Source organism: Equus asinus, chromosome 20 (genome assembly GCF_041296235.1).
Source record: "Equus asinus isolate D_3611 breed Donkey chromosome 20, EquAss-T2T_v2, whole genome shotgun sequence".
NCBI lineage: Eukaryota > Metazoa > Chordata > Mammalia > Perissodactyla > Equidae > Equus > Equus asinus.
The window spans coordinates 54,385,482-54,399,263 of record NC_091809.1 but is presented as its reverse complement, the minus strand read 5'-3'; the positions used below and the strand labels follow the sequence as shown (position 1 = coordinate 54,399,263).

The following is a 13,782-nucleotide window of genomic DNA, read 5'->3' as shown; positions in this document are numbered from 1 at the left end:
CAGGAAGTAGGGAGGACATGTAGGTAGTTGCTTGGCCTGGGACCCGGCGACTGATCTTTGCCTGATGGTTAACTGAGGCTGAGAGGCCATTCATCAGACTCAACTCATGTAAAATGATCCCTAAAACTGCCTAAGACTCTGATAGCAGATATACCCGGCAGCAGAACCCTTTGGAGGACTGCCATCTCATAAGCTTAACATGGCATTTTAGGTTTGTTTGGGGCTGTAAAAAATGGATAAATTTAATTAAATGTAATTAATTTTGTTACACAATATTTGAAATACCCTGAACATAAAAAGTCATCTCCATGACTGTTAGAGTCTGCCAGAGGATGCAGATATTCCTGGGAAGTGTGGGGAGGGAGCGAGGATGGGAGGTAATGGTGTAGGTAAAGAGGAAAGAGCCTGCAACCAAGATTTGAAAACCCTGTTTCATATCTTTTAAGACCATTTTAACTAGACATGTAATCATAATGTGATTTTCTTCCACAGCCCCTGCTGATCAGACAGCCCAGGGCAGACTTGTTTTATACTGTATTACCGATGCCTGCTGAATCAGGAATTGACACTTAACTCAAAGGCTAGCCATTAGCTGTGAGAGAAGCTGGTGCAAAAAGCTCTGCCCACACAGGGATGAATTGGGCGAATAATGTTCTTACTCTTTAGAAACTGAAATTTGGGTAGTGGGCAAAATAAGGTTATGAGAGAGACTAGGGAATACATGATAGGCAAAAGTGAGCCAGATTAGGAGTTAGGCAAAGTTTAAGTGAACAAGTACTCTGGCAATAGATAAGAGAGTAAATGGTGAGGGATCCAGTTGGTCATGCAGCATGAAGCAAATCCATGGAGAGTAATGATCCAGGCTGGAGCAGCAGACTTGCAGACTCCCCTTGTTGAGGTCTCTGAGATCCACACTGACCCCCATCTCCATGAAGTTGTCACCTTCTCCTGTGTCCTATTCTTAGATTTCTTAACAAGTCTGTCTCCTTTACTGCCTGAGGTGTAAGACCCTGTTGCGTGACCTAGTCTGAGTCTTTGGGGTTTTTAGTAACAGAAAGAGCTTCAGTAAAACTCAGATTACTCTAATGCCATGCTACTTAGACTTTAACATGCATAGGAGGCACCAGAGGATCTTTAAAAGTGCTAATCCTGATTCGGCAGGTCTAAGGTGGGGCCTGAGATTCTGCATTTCTTACAAGCTCCTAGGTTATGGCATGCTGCTGGCCGGTGGCCGCATTTGAGTAGCAAGGCACTAATGGAATTCAGAGAGTTACTAAAACCATTATTCACAGATAGGGATTCTGTCAGAGTCCCAGCATGAAACAGATGGTGCACACAAATTAGGATCATTCCAAGAGGATTTAATAAAAGGATTATTTATATAGGCCAGAGCAGGGCGTAAGGAAACCCCAAAGGGTGGTCTCACGGAGGCTAGTAATAGAAGTGTTACCACTCCTCATCCTGAAGGGATGAGGGAAGAGAGGAGCAGAAGAGACATGTGATTTTTGACCTTCAATTGACATGGGCAGCCAGCCTGAGGTGACACAGGGAACCAGCCAAAAGAATAAATTCTATGACCTCACTCTCCAGCCTCTCTAGAGATTCCTGCCAGTGGCCCCCAGGGCCCCAACCAAAGCCAGAAAACAAGCTGCCCATAGGTGTAATCTGTACAGTCTGCCAGGACACAGTAAAGTAGAGAAGTGTAAGGGGCCAACAGAAGAAATTGGCACGGAGATACAGGGTATAAATATGTGGAATTTTGTGGGGGGAAAGAGGAGAAGCCCTTAGATTTTGTCCCTTCGACACCTTCTGTGTACCTAGAAGGCACTGTTCTAAGTGCTAGACACACAGCAAGGATGGACAAGCAAACCAGCATATAAAACATGACCAGGTAGAGATAAATGTTATGAAGAAAAATAAAGCACGGCACGGAGATAGAGCCAAGGCAGCAGGGGAACAGGGGCTGTTTTGAAGGCAGCAAGACTTCTGATGGGTGTGAAGTCTAAAAGAACAGGGCCTACTTCCCAAGCACCTTTGCAGGATGCAAATGAAGAAAACTGTCCAACCATGTGGACTGGTCTCACTAGAAAATTCATGACCCTTATCCTGTAGGGGCCTTCAGTGCTGCTTTCCTAGTTTTATTCTCTCTCCTACTGCAGAACAACTATTTCACACATTTTCCTCTCATCTTAAATCTCCAAAACGTCTTCCCCTTCTTCACTCTTGGCTGATGACCTTTTGATTTTACTCAGAAAATAGATATAGTCAGGAGACCCTCTGTAAACTTGTGCACCACATCTATCCACCTTGCTGCATCTGTGCCTGCGCTCTCTGCCATCCTTCCTGTCTCTGGAGAGAAACTATCCACTCTCCTGCCTAAGGCCAAACCCCCTGCATGTGTGCTGGATCCCATCTCCACTGACCCTCTCAAGGATGTCACTCCTGCAGTTGTCCCCTTTCTCTGCAGTATTAGCAATTTTCCCTCTCTACTGAGTTATTTGCATCAGTGAACAAACATGCTCTTATGTCTCCCATCTTAAAAACAAAACCTTGACAACTCCCCCTAATCCATTTCCAGCCACAGCTCTATTTCTCCCTTTTCCCTTATAGTATAACTCCTCAAGAGTTGTGTCTGTTCCCTGTCTGTGCTTTCTTCCTTCCCAGTCTTTTTCTTAAACACTTTATTGGGATATAATTGATACTGAATAAGCTGCACATGTTAAAGTATACAGTTTGGTTAGTACTACTGACATATGCGTACATCCATGAAACCATCACTACAGTTAATAATGAATGTATCCATCACCCCAAAGTTTCCTCACGTTGCTTTGTAATCCCTGTCTCCCTTGCAACCCTCCTCTCCCCTCCCCCATTTCCCAGCCAACCACTGATTTGTTTTCTGTTGCTATAGATTAATTTGCTTTTCCTAGAATTTTTTATAAATGGGATCACACAGTGTACAGTATATTATCTGGTTCCTTGCACTCAGCATTATTATCTTGAGATTCATCCATGTTGCAGCATATATCAATAGTTCATTCCCTTTTATTGCTGAATAATAATCCATTGTATGAATCATACTACAATTTGTTTATCCATTTACCTATTAACCAACAGGTGAAAAAACTTCCAGTGTTTGGCAATTACAAATAAAACTGCCGTGAACCTTTGTATACAAGACTTTTTATGGTCACATGTTTTTGTTTCTCTTGGGTAAACACACCTGAGAGTGGGAATGGCTGACTCATATGGGAGTTACATGTTTAATTTTTTAAGAAACTACCAAATGGTCTTTCAAAGTAGCTGTACCATTTTACATTCCCACCAGTAAAATTAGAGTTCCAGCCTCACCAGCACTTGACATGATCAATCTTTTTAATTTTATCCATTTTAATCAGTCTAGTAGTATCTCATTGTGATTTTAATTTATATTTCTCTAATGACTAAAGATGTTGAGCATCCTTTCATGTGCTTATTTGCCATTTATATATCTTTGGTGAAGTGTCTGTTCAAAATCTTGCCCATTTTTTTCTTTGGTTGCTTGTTTTCTTATTCACGAATTCTTCTGATATTCTGGATACGAGTCCTTTATCAGATACGTGATTTGCAAATATTTTCTCCCAATGTGTGGCTTGTCTTTTCATTCTCTTGTCTCCTGATTTTCTTTTGAAGAGCAAAACTTTAACTTTGATGTTCAATTTATTTTTCTTTTATTGATTGTGCGATTGGTGTCATGTCTAAGAAATCTTTGTCTATCCCAAGGTCACAAAGATTTTCTCCTATGTTTTCCTCTAAAAGTTTTATGATTTCAGATTTTCCATTCAGGTTTATGCTCCATTTTGAATTAATCTTTGTATATTATGCAAGATGTGGATTGAACTTCATTTTCTTGCATAAGCATATCCAATTAATCCAACATCATTTGTTGAAAAAACGATTCTTTCTCCACTGAATTGCCTTTTCAGCTTTTTTAAGAAATCTCTTACAGCATTCAACCAAGGCACCCATATGTTAGCCTGCCGCCCTTAGACATGCCCTTTACCTCAGCAGGCATTTTCATGCACAGTCTCATGCACTGTTCCTCCTTAGGAAGCACGTCCTTCAGTCTCTAGGCCATTCCCTCACATTCTTGTGGTGGGTCTTTCCCTGAGCGAGACTCATGGCCAGCACCAGTTATCTGTTCCTTTTCAGTGTGATTGATGATTTTCATATTTACTAGAACGACGAAAGGCTTTCAGTGCTCTTCTTTGGAGAGCCTGCCTAGGATGTCCGCTGATGTGTTCTCCAACACAAAGGGTAATCTCAGCACTTCTGAATATTACACTTTCAGGGTGCAGTGGTAAGGTGGGTGCTGGCAGCTCTCCCCTTTTATTTTTTGATGAGAAAGATTGGCCCTGAGCTAACATCTGTTGCCGATCTTCCTCTTTTTGCTTGAGGAAGGTTGTCACTGAGGTAACATCTATGCCAGTCTTCCTCTATTTTCTATGTGAGACACTGCCACAGCATGGCTTAATGAACGGTGTGTGGGTCCACACCCAGGATCCAAACCTGTGAACCCTGGGCTGCCGAAATGCAAGCAAACTTAACCACTACACTACTGGGCCAGACCCATCTTTCCTTCACTTTTAAACCTCTAATTAAGCTTTTGTTCCTGTCACTTTACCAAAATAGTTCTTGTCACGTCACCACTGCTTCCATGCTGTATCCAAGATCAATTGTTGGGGCTCATCCTAATCAACCTTTTAGTAGAATCTGACTTTCCCACCTTCTTCAATCACTTTTTTGCTTAGCTTTCAGGGAACCACTGTCTCTCTATTCTCCTTGTTGATTACTTCTTTTCAGTCTCCTTTTCTTGGTGCTCCTTAACTTTCAGGGCTCAACCCTTGGATTTTTCTATCTACATTCACTCCCTGAGTGATCTCCTCCATTCTCATGGTATAAAATACCATCTATACACTGATAACTCTCAAAATTATATCTCTAGCCCAGCTTCTCTGCATTCCAGACTCATATCCAACTGTAGTCACCATCTACCTGCATGTCTAACAAGCATCTCAGTATGTCCCAGGGTGAACTTTTAATTTTCCCCCAAATCTTCCTCTCCTTTTTCTTTCTCATCTCATTAAATATCATATCTGTTCTCAGGCCAGAAACCTTGGAGACATTCTCGTCTCTCACATCCTGCATCGGATACATTAGCAAATCTGGTCAGCTCTTCTTTTGGAATATATCCGAAAACTAACTTCTTACCATCATTCCCACTTTCATTTCCACTCTATTCCAAGCCATCATTTCCAGGAATATTGCAATAACCTCTCAACTGGTCTCCTTTCTTCTACCCTTTTCCTCACGTAGGAGACAAAATGATCCTTTTAAATCATATACCTGGATTATGTGACTCCTCTGCTCAAAATTGACGGCTTCTTATCTCACTTGAAATAAAATCTAGTGTCTTTTTCATGGCCTACAAAGTTCTATGCTTTGTCCTGTCTCTGATGTCATCAACAACTTCCTTCCCTCACTCCGTTTTGTTTCACTGGACTCCTAGCTGTTCTTTCTGCCTGGAGTTCTGGATTCTTAGGTACTTGCGTGGCATTTTATGCAAAGATTTTTATGAGAAGCTTTCTCTGACCACCCAGTAGAAAATAGCACCCTCTTAATTACCCAGTCATTCTTTATCCTTTTATTTTCCTTCATTGCACTTATCACCTTCTGACACTGTTTTTTGTCTGTCTCCATGCTACTCCCCTTTTCCCACACACCTGCCAAACAAAGTAAGTTCCTTGAGGCCAGAGAGTGTCTTTGTTAATTGCCATATCCCAGCTCCTAGGCCAGGAAATGGTACATAGTGAACACTCAACAAATATTTGGTGAATGAATGGATATATCCTACCAATTAAACATCCATATGGATTAATGAAATTTTCTTTTAGAAGAGTTATAGCCCTGTCAGGACTAAGAAACTGAGGTTTTCAGTCATTCACGCTAAAATGTACCCCTAATTGCCTAATACCCAGCTAGGTTCGGAGTTTACATTGGGAGAAAAAAGTTGAGTTTAGAAGATAAAGCCCTTGGCTGAGTATAGAAGTGGGCAAAGGCCCCACCAAATGACTTTGCCCAGCCGTAGAGCAGCAAGGAACTAGTCCTAGGAGATATATTGAGTCCTGGGTATGAGGGTCCCAAAGACTTGTCTGCTTGTTTTGAGAGCTGCTCTCATGCCTTGAAAATCAAGTCAGTGCTACCCTAGGCTACTGAGAGCAGTATATTGGCAGTATTGTTAGACCCTTTGGAATGGAACAGATCTGGACTGGAACTCCAACTCTTAGTACTGGTTAATTGGTTTCTGCCACTTACATAGCTGGTGTACTTAGACACAACACCTGTCCTTTCTGAGCTCCATACTAGTCTATTGTAAAGTCTAATACTAATATCCACCTCCAATAGCTCTTTTGAGAATTAAGTGAAACAACGTATGTGAGACATAGTAAGTGCCCAAGACAAGTTATCACTAGTAAAACCAAAGACTGCTCTTGAGATCCAGCTAGACTACTGGCCAGTGCAGTCATCCCAGATGAGGCATCAGACATGTGAAAGAAGCCATGTTAGATGTTCCAGACCCAGCCAAAAAGATGAGTCATTGAAACATCAGCCTGTCAGTTATCCTGAGTGATGGGCTTGGTGCTTCAGCTGGATGCATTGCCTGTAACCCTCTAAGCTGGCTAATTCATAATTTCAACATACATATGAATTTTTTGTTTTATAATTTAGTACTATTTTCAGTTAGGTAAAGGGAGATTGCATCACAATTTTTTTGGTGATAGGTGCTGTCAAAGGTCTTAATCCAGGGTGAAACCTGTCAAAGGGTCATCCTTTGGTGTGTCTGCTCCTCAGCCTGCCCTTGGTTATACCCTTAGAGCTACATGCTGGGGCCATGGTGAGGATGATACCCGGTGCAGTGGGGCAAGGCTGGAGCAGAAGCCTCTGACTTCAGACTCTAATCCCACTCTGTCAGTAAGTACCTCTGACTTCCAGTCAGTCATGTACAGGAGCTTTCTAAGCTCATGTTCTTCTCACATTATCAATGAATATTTGTTTGCTGTAGAACCTTTAAAATTATGGTTATGCAAAATGCAAAAAATAAAAATTGCCTATCACTGAGTGCCCAGAGATAATTATTGTTAATATTGTAGTGTATTTTCTTCTCTATATATGAAAGAATCTCTGGGATCATATGTTTGTTAAGCTACTTTTTTCTCTTAATAGTTGGCAGACATTAAATATCATTTACAACATAATTTTCAATGATGTATTAAATTCCATTAAACACACCCCAGTAGCAATGAGGACATCTAGCACCCAGATCTTGGTTTCTAATACCATTCTGTGACAAAAGGAACCAGGGCTCCTTAGAGAAATGACTGATTCTAGGACTGGGGCAGGAAATGTATAAGCTGAGCCTGGAGCATCTTGTGTCAGTTAAGAAAATCCTCAAAAAGAAGAAAAACCCACAATGTGTGGGTATGCCAAAGGGATACAGGAGCCAACTGAAAGAGCTCCCAATGGCCAAAGCTGAAAGAGTTTGAGCAACAAAATAAAGTAGTATTGAATTATAACCCAGCATATATAACAAGTATCCATTAGTCCATGCTGATATAAATGATTGAATAAATAAATATGAGAGAAGAGACAAATCTGTGCAGAAGAATACCAAATAATTTATGTAGATACTCTGCCCTCGAGGTGGAACATAACTGCCTCTTCCTTAAGTGTGGGCTGTACATAGTGACTTTCTTCCAAAGAGGACAGTATGAAAAGAGCAAAAAAAAAAAAAGTAATTTTACAGTGGAAAAACCTGACAAACACTACCTCAGCCAGGTGATCAAGGTCAACATCAACTGTCATTGTATACTCTTGATAGGATGTGATGGGAATGGCACATTACCTCTGTAGTCTTCCTCCCCAAAACACATAACACCAGTCTATTAATGAGGAAAACATCAGACAAATCCAAGTTGAGAGACATTCTACGACATACTTGACCAGTAATTCTCAAAACTCTCAAAGTCATTAAAAAAAGGAAAGTCTGAGAATTGGTCACAGCTAAGAGGAGATTAAGGAGACATGATGATGAAATGTAACATGGTCTCCTGGATGGGATCCTGGAACAGAAATAGGGCACTGAGTAACAACTAAGGAAATCTGAATAAAGCATGGAGTTTAGTTAATAATTTATCAGTATTGGTTCATTAATTGTGAGAAACGTACCATAATAAAGTAAGATAATAATAGGGGAACTGGGTGCAAGGTATGTGGGAACTCTGTACTAGCTTCATAATGACTGTAAGTCTAGCAGTTTCAAATGAAAAGTTTATTTTATTTATTTATTTTTTTTAAAGATTTTATTTTTTCCCTTTTTCTCCCCAAAGCCCCACGGTACATAGTTGTATATTCTTTGTTGTAGGTCCTTCTGGTTGTGGCATGTGGGATGCTGCCTCAGCGTGGTCTGATGAGCAGTGTCATGTCCGCGCCCAGGATTCGAACCAACGAAACACTGGGCCACCTGCAGCGGAGCGCGCGAACTTAACCACTCGGCCACAGGGCCAGCCCCGAAAAGTTTATTTTAAAAATGACACACAACAGATGAATCATTTAATGTCTTATGATTAGACATTTAAGTAGTTTCTAAATTTTTGATTTTGAACACATTTATGATGAATGTTCTTAGGATTAAATCTTTGCATGCATATGTTACTATTTCCTTTAGAATAAGTTTGTAGAAGTGAACTGGTAGGATAACAGGTGTGCATATTATAATAGCAATAAGGATTTTGATACAAAATACCAAATGAGGCACTTTCAATTGAAGAATGTTAACTCCAAATAGTGGTCTATGATGAGGGATGGTCACATTTGGAAAGGACTATTGGCTGTTTTTCCTCTCCAAGCCAGTCACATCAAATGCCATGAAATGGTCTTATCAACTCCCTGAGAAAGTAGCTTGCCAGTGTCAGGCCCATGTTCAGGAGTGTGTCTTGCATTGGGTGTCTGCAGCCTGTACAAAGATAAATGAGCCTGTTAAGGCACCAGCCTCTGTCAGAAGAGTTCACTTCCTCATGCTAAGTGTGACCAGCCTAGTATAAAAACAATGAAAGCAGAAAAAGAAATACATAGCTCTAGATATCCAGAGGACATGACAGAGCCTTCTGGATTTTATCAGGCAATCAGACAGTAGATCAGTGGTTCTCAAAGTGTGGTTCCTGGAACCAGCAGCATCAGCATCACCTGGAAACTTGTTAGAAATGCAAATTCTCAGACCCTGCTCTAGATCTACTGAATCAACCCCAGAAGCTCTGGGGTTGGGGCCTAGCAATATGTAGGTTTTTTCCTTTCTTGAGAAGTACATACACTTAAAATTTTTTTTAAACAGCTTCATTGAGATATAATTCTCATACCATACAATTCACCCATTTAAAATATGAGTCAGTGGTTTTTAGTATCTTCACAAAGTTGTGCAACTATCACCACAGTCAATTTTAAAACATTTTCATTACCTCAAAAAGAAACCATGTACCCTTTAGCTCTCACCTCCTATCCCCCAAGCCCTACACAACCATTAATCTACTTTCTGTCTCTATAGATTTGCATATTCATATAAATGGAAACATGCAATATGTAGCCTTTTCTGTCTGGCTGCTTTCACCTAGCATAATATTTTCAGAGTTCATCCATGTAGCATGTATCAGTAGTTTATTCCTTCTTATGGCCAAATAATATTCCTTCATATGGATAAACCACGTTTTGTTGATCCGTTCATGAGTTGATGGACATTTGGGTTATTTCCACCTTTTGGCTATTGTGAATAGTGCTGCTGTGAACATTCCTGTGCAATCTGTGTTTTCACAAGTCCTCCTTTTGATTCTAGTGCACAGTATTGTATGAGAACCACTATTGTAGATGAGGAGAGAACTAATAGAAGTAGAGAGCACCATTTATACTTTAGATCATAAGTCAAAGAAAAGGAAGAACCTAAGCAATGGGACCTGATGGTGTGTGGCCCATGGATGGATGTTCCTGTCCCTAGAGATGCAGGGAACGGTTGGGTTGAGATGGCTGAAAGGAAGGAACCCTGGATGTAATGGAATTGCTCTCTTTTTGACCACTAGATTACCCCTGACTAATTTACCAGCATGTCATTGTGTTCTGAAGGTCATCCAGGGTCTTAAGTATTGAAGTTTCTCTTCGGAAGGAATGACTCACTGGCACCTTGAGTTTCCCTAGTTCTTGAAAGTTTGTAAAGCTTTTCTCTCCACACTCTTTGTTTAGCCTGACACTATCAGTATCGTCAGGTACAGCCAAGTATCTCTGTTTTACAGATAAGGCTGCTGAGGCATAGCGAGAGTAAATGACCTGCCTGAAGTCGTAGGGCAGGATGTGATAAAATGGGAATCAGCCTCGGTTCACCTACCCTAACTTTACTCGAGCAGTGGTTCTCAATCCTAGCTACACAATAAAATCACCAGAGGGACTTTTTAAAAAGACTGATATTCAGGCTTCATAGCCAGAGATTTGATTTAATTGGTCTGAGGTGGGACCCAGACGTTGGTATTTTTTAAAGGCTTTCTGGGAGATTTCTTTTTTGATTCCTTCCCCTCCCCCCCCACTTTTCCTTTTGAAATAATTTCAGACTTACAAAAAAGATGCACAATACTATAAAGTCCCATATATCCTTCCCCCAGCTCTCCCAAACATTAATGTCTTACATAATCACCATGTAATTATCAAAGCCAGGATATGAACATAGATACAATACTATTCACTAATCCACAGACCTTATTCAAATTTCATCAATTGCAATTTTGGATAATTTTAGTTGCCTCATCTCCTTAGTCACCTTTAATCTCTTCCAGGTGATTTTAATGTGCACCCAGGGTGACAATCGCTGGGGTGGACCATGGAGCCCTGCAGTTACTATTCTATTTGTAGACTTAATTGGCTATATGGTGCACTTCTTTCCCTCCCCCACCCCCCCACTTCTCTGACATGTGAGTTGTGTCTGAAAATCCAGTGTTTTTCTAAGCTATTGTTATGCTGCTGATGGGGTGAATCATTTGAAGATTTCTGACTTTTTTATGAAGTGCCAGTTATTGTATCTTCCAGGAGAAGAAATGAGGCTTGTTATATTCATCGCAAGGTTACAGGCACCTAGGTGAAAATGGAAAATGGTGCATTGGAAATATTAACTCACAATTCAGTGATCTAGGTCTTTGCTGAGCAGCAAAAAAAGAATGGCATTCTTTGGATGTAAATATCTTGAATGCAATTTAGATTTTAATTAGAGATGTACTGGACCTTCATGTAGAAGTATTTATATAGGGAGGCCAAAGACACTAAACTGAAAGCTGTGCATTTCTTGCAGATGGTTTATTAAATTAAAACGCGTCTCCCAACCTCTAGTCTTGACCCTGCCGTTGCAAAGATGAGTCATTGAAACATCAGCTTGTCAGTTATCCTGAGTGATGGGCTTGGTGCTCCAGCTGGATGCATTGCCTGTAACCCTCTAAGCTGGGTAATTCATAAGGGTTTTTATTTTTGTTTTTTCCTTTGGTCTAACTACCTTTATCCAATTAGAATTTTTATCCTCATCTATATATTGTCTCTTGCTCTAGGTAAAAACAAACCAGTGTGTCTCTGCTGTGTGCAAATTAGCCTGTATCCAAAGGCCCCAGGGCTTAACAGAAACCTATCCACAAGTAGGTAAAAATGTTATTAAATTTAAAATCGCATCCCCATCACCACCACTGAGTACCTCTAGGGCACAGATGTTCACTGTCAGCAAATGCTTCCTCTGTGAGGCACCAGCCTGGAAGCATTAGAAGTTAGTGACGTTACATGGATGTATATATCAGAAATCATATGCACAGATACATTGATGACCTTCAGCTTCACCAAGAAAGCAGCTGCCTTTAGTGGTGTTAGACTACTGCCAGTGCTCATGGCCTTATTGGTTCTGGTACAAGAGGCTCTCTCATAGCTCCGGACTTCTGAATACGCTATTTCCTCTGCCAAGAACACCCTTTTCCCCAACCAGTCCTCACTACTTTTCCCTGATCACTGCTACCACCTCCTCTCAGAAGCTTTCCTTGATTTCTTCCCCTATCCTGAGTTAGTAGCCTCTGTATATTTGCACAACACCTGGTGTTAATCCAGACAACAATTCTGAGAGGAGATTATTTTCCCATTCTACAGATAAGGAAACTGGCTGAGAGGTTAAGTGACCTTCTTCAGTATCACACAGAGCCACGATTTGAACCAGCCTATCCAATTCCAAAGCTGGGCCTCCTCACCAGGCACTTCACTGTCTCAGCTGACTTTCCATGTGACTGGTTGAGCAGCTCACTGACTCATACTGGGAACAGAAGGTCTGCATCCAGGGCACTGTGCTGTGGGACTCCAAGGGCTACGTTTGGGGGCCTTGTTTCGCCTTGCAAGGCTTTAATGGTGGAGAGGCAGTGCCACTGGGCCTGGGGAGAGGGTGTGCTCTCCTTGCTGATGGCGGGGACCACATCCTGCTTGCCCTGTTTGGTGGGAGGATGGCCTGGAGGTGTTCACCAGTACCAGACAGTCCCCTGGTCGTGAGCCTTGAACTCCAGAACTGCCTGCAGCAGCTCAGCCTCACTCACCGTGTGCTAGACATGTAGCTGACAGTCTGGCTACTCAGGGGGACTTTGAGCTACAATTTCTGACTGACTCTTTAAGCTCTGCAGCCAGCTTATTCTCTCAGAAATCCGGTGACTGCTGGGTAGGCCAGCTCAGTCCTGACCATCGGGAGGGAGGGAGAAGCTGCCTCTCTGGCAAAGAAGCCACCAAGAGGATGAGGAAGAGGAGGAGAAGGATTGGTTTTCAGGTTGCCTCCCCCAGAGCAAGAACTCCTGTGGGGACGAAAGCCCCAATATCCGCCGCCTGCACGCAAGCCTTGCCAACCGGCTCTTCAGGTGAGTCATGCTCATCCACCCCCCTCCCAGGCACACACCTCCAGATGTTCTGGAAAATAAGGAGACAACACTGGGGACAGGTAAGAGGGGGGACCCCTTTGTATCTGGAGGTTCCCAGTGGGAAGCCTGCTCTTGCTTCCTGGCTTTTCAGATGAATAGGTAATTCATTGTGGAAATAGTCTGGGCACTTTTAAGGTTTCAAAGATTCAAGATCAGAATTTCTTACCAGGGAAGGCTCTTGTTTCCTTAAAATCTTTCCCCTTCTCCACCTCCTCTTTCTGTGCCTCCTACACCTGACAACCAGAACTTGTGTGGGGTGGTTCAGGCTTCAGCATGAGCTGTCTGGGTTGTTTAAATTTCCTTTCCTCTCCTCCCTGTTAGAATATTAATCCATATATGGAGATCTTTCTACCACTACAAGCACCATCATCAAAGAACCTTGTAAGTAAAGACACCTGTCCCACCTCCCACCCATGTGGAAGGCTTGGCCTTATAGACACCTCTGCCCCCTCATACTTCAGAGCCCCAGCTGACCAGACCCGCGGTGAGGCCCAGGGTAAGGCCAGCGAACTCTGCCTTGGCTGATGTGAGAGGGAAAATAAATGAGCTGGATCAACAAGAGTCTCTTGCAAGGGAGTTTAAGTTAGGAACCACAGACTCGTGGCAGTGCACTGGGAGCGGCTGCCCAAGTTTGTGGTGTAGAGACCTGAGTAGCCACAGCAGGCCACGTCTAAGCTGGGATTGAGAGGAGCCACCAGCAGGCACAGCTACAGGTAGACAGAAGTAACAA

General features: G+C 42.1%; 1 long non-coding RNA gene across 1 annotated transcript; it reads left to right on the top strand.

The window, feature by feature from the left end:
* The first annotated feature begins 11,441 nt into the window (after positions 1-11,441).
* On the top strand, positions 11,442-12,379 carry LOC139041104 (uncharacterized). The gene is made up of 3 exons (XR_011495705.1): positions 11,442-11,566; positions 11,667-11,750; positions 12,247-12,379. It is a non-coding gene; the product is annotated as an uncharacterized lncRNA (long non-coding RNA).
* Positions 12,380-13,782: the final 1,403 nt, after the last annotated feature.